Source organism: Diabrotica virgifera, chromosome 3, assembly GCF_917563875.1.
Source record: "Diabrotica virgifera virgifera chromosome 3, PGI_DIABVI_V3a".
Classification (NCBI taxonomy): Eukaryota; Metazoa; Arthropoda; class Insecta; order Coleoptera; family Chrysomelidae; genus Diabrotica; species Diabrotica virgifera.
In genome coordinates this window covers 225,824,420-225,827,895 of record NC_065445.1, presented here as the reverse complement: position 1 = coordinate 225,827,895, position 3,476 = coordinate 225,824,420, and the positions used below count along the sequence as shown (strand labels likewise).

At 32.4% G+C, this 3,476-nt stretch overlaps 1 long non-coding RNA gene across 1 annotated transcript; it reads left to right on the top strand.

The window, feature by feature from the left end:
- Positions 1-1,075: 1,075 nt before the first annotated feature.
- On the top strand, positions 1,076-2,987 carry LOC126881554 (uncharacterized). The gene is made up of 2 exons (XR_007696909.1): positions 1,076-1,255; positions 1,819-2,987. It is a non-coding gene; the product is annotated as an uncharacterized LOC126881554 (long non-coding RNA).
- The last annotated feature ends 489 nt before the right edge of the window (positions 2,988-3,476 follow it).

Genomic DNA, 3,476 nt, shown 5'->3' with positions numbered 1-3,476 from the left:
TTCAGTCCAGTTTTTAAATTTGTTTCAGCATTTTGGACCAGCTTGTAACCATCAAAAACAGAACATGTCGAGAATAATCAAAAACAACAATAATTAAATGCAATATTTCTACTGTTACTGATGGCTATTTCAATCCTCAATACATTTTGCTAGACAAAATTATTGTTAACTGCAAAATATTTTAACAATACAATTCTGTAAAAAATGTGGTTTACATAAAAATTTAAAAGTAGTAAAACAATACAGTTTAAAAAAATATCGCAAAAAATTTATTATATTATATAAAACTAGAAAGCACATATACGGTCCGGATTACGAATGACGTAACAGCAATGTTTGTCAATTCCTGCTTATTGCGTAATTAACCCTTATCCGGGCAACACATTTTACTTACGCAACCGGGCAACTCGGCTCCGTTGGGCCCATCACTGTTCGTGAATGTGTGACGTTCCGCCCCTTATAGAATCCATTATTGATGGGAAGATATTATTTCATTATTTTTAGAATTATTTTCTTTCAATGGTTATTAAAATATAACATAACACCATCACAGAATTTTAAATGCTTGTGACGTCACATTTTAAGTGTGGCAACATTGGTTTGCTTGCGTTTGACAGCGTATCGATGGGAGAGGGGAATTGAATTGCCCACGGAGATCGTCAGCCAGCTAACGAGAGGCAGGGTTACCATGTCTAGGGATTTTCCCCGAATCTAGGGATTTTTTGAAGCTTTTGGAGCTCTGGAGGGATTTTTTTTTAAATCTAGGGATTTATTAAACTGTGCTGGCGCCATTTTTTGTTGTTATTAAATATCTTTTTGTTCAAATATTATTATTATTGTCATTATTTATTCTTCCCTGACATAAATATTTCTAAGTAAACATTAAAACATTACCTAATCAATGATTAAAGTGGATTAAACATAGTGTTTAATAGGTTATAAATTAAATTGACAGCTGTCATCTGTCAATTTCTTCTTTTTTTAGGTTAAATTAATACGATTTAGGGATTTCTAGGGGAAATTGAACCTCCCGTCTAGGGATATTCTGAAACTTCATCTGGCAACCCTGACGAGAGGGCATTGGCTTTCTAGAAGTGTGTCGGAGTGGCAGGTCGGTAGCTTGATATTTTACCCACAATTTCAAGATCCAAATTATAATTAAAGATTGAATCCATCCAGCATTAGGGAATATAAAGTTATTAGTGAATACGAAGTTGAAGAATTTGAATGCAGATTTAAAATGAGTTCCGGCCTGGTAAATAAAAAATTTTATTAATTTATTTTCCGCCATATTGAAATTTTCTTGACTAACTTGCTAATTAAGTTTCATGTCGTCTATGTTCATGGTTTCTATGGTTTATTTTCATGGATCAAAATCATCGAGAGATAATTGAATATTCTTTGCTAATTTGTGCTTTCTGTTGGAAAATAGAGCTAATTTAAACTCAATTTTTTTTATATTCCTTTCAAGTCTACAGATCTCCTATCTTTTGAACCTTGATCAAACAAGTATCCATTGCCTAATCATACTATATTTCATCCTTGTATAATATATCTATATACCTGTGTATATATTATAATGAAATATTTTTTCACAGTAATTATATCTTGTAGCCAAATTGAAAATCACATGTGTTATTTGAACAAGGTCATCTGATAACAACTTAATAAAGAGTCGAGCTGTCTAGTCATTCAAGTTTTTGGACTTAATGACCTATTTCTTCTTATTCCCATAGGAATAAAAACACCTCCTCGTTTCTCTTGCTTCTTTTTGACACATTGGTGGATTGGTAGTAATACCATATGTGTTTTTTTTAGCCACCACTATGAAATCATAAAAAAAAAAAGAAAACCTAAGACCACCAAGGTAGACCACTTCTAGAGAGACGGTCACTAGGAGACCAGCCTGGAAGATCTCCATATCTATCTTTTTCGCCTGTACCTTCAACTGGTTTTTTTTCCACCTGTTTTCTTGTACCTCCAGCAGGGCAGTTGCAAGAGGGAGTTAGCACCCCCTTGTGCTCATTGCATCCCGGTCAATTTGGGGAATACACAGCAAGGAACGCACCGCAAGGAACATTGGAAGATTGTGAAAAGGGGTTTGTGTTGATGAACATTCGGTTTGCTCTAAGTAAAAATTTAGACTGTTTTTTGTGATTTTCAGGATACTTAGTTTATTCATATAGGTACTTTATAAATTTATTGCACATAACCTTTCCCTTTTCAAGATTTTTATAGTATTACAGAACAGTATAATAATTGATAGCGTTCCCCAAAGCTGCGTAACCTCCATGGTGAGAATCTCTGAGCTCAGATACTTTCCCATACAATAGTGTTGGTACTCTTATATTTTTTTTATTATTCTTTGGCTTGTTTCCCTTTTATATAACTATTTAAACTCCTTTAATTATTTTAGTATATTTTAAATTAAATTTTTCAAATTAACTTCAAATATCATTAAAAATTTCTATTATTCAAATTATTTAACTTTAACTATTAATTTTTATATTAAATTCGAATAAATCCCTAGTACCCATCCCCTCAGGAAGGTACTAGTTTTACTTGCCATTATTATTAAGAACCACGAGTCGGTAAAAGGATCTTTGGTATCCAGAACTCCGTTGGTTCACTTAGGGACTTGGTACCCTTCAACTCATTGAGTTGTACATACATATATTAAATATCTTGTTCATATTATCAGGTAGTATTGAATTAAGTGTACGTATGATATTCGTACCATTGTTATTGGGTGAGGGTAGTTACTGCTAACCAAGTGTAAGTTGTACTTTCTGTATTAGAGGTACCCTTATTCAGATTTTCTAACCTTATTAAGATTATTCTTAGATTATATTTGTAAGGTAATTCTGTAAATGACTTTCACTAGTATTTTTTTTTTGTCATGTTAGAGTTACATACTAGTTACTTGTCTTAACTCGGAGATTGTGAAAATCTGGTAGTTACATTCAATAAATATACATTTATTGTGATTTTTTTTTCTTATTACTCCTTTATCTTGATAATATATTTTATAACTTAATAATCTTTAATAACATTTAACCTACTTGTACTACAAATTTAATATACTCTATAGCAGCGTAGAATACCTGGAAGAGGGTTAACCCAGTTATCCTTCTTCTGGCGCCCAAAAATTTATTCTATTTGCATTATATTATTATATTTACCTTATCTACTTTGTGAACAGTGTCTTAATATCTTCTTTTCTAGCTATCATTGTCATTTCCTTTAATTTATTGTCCAGCCAGAAATAGCCGTGCAAATTGGCCGAATCCTTCCTTGAGTGTCAAGTGGCCATTCTCTTGCATATTGAGCTAGCTATTCAAGTTACATCTATCTATTCATAATTTTCCATCTCCAGTCCTATATCAAGTCTATACTCTTTGTCTTTACATCTTCCCATACAAGTACTACTGCGAAGTAGTATTTTAGTTACTTCAGCTTCTTCCAACGTAGAAGCC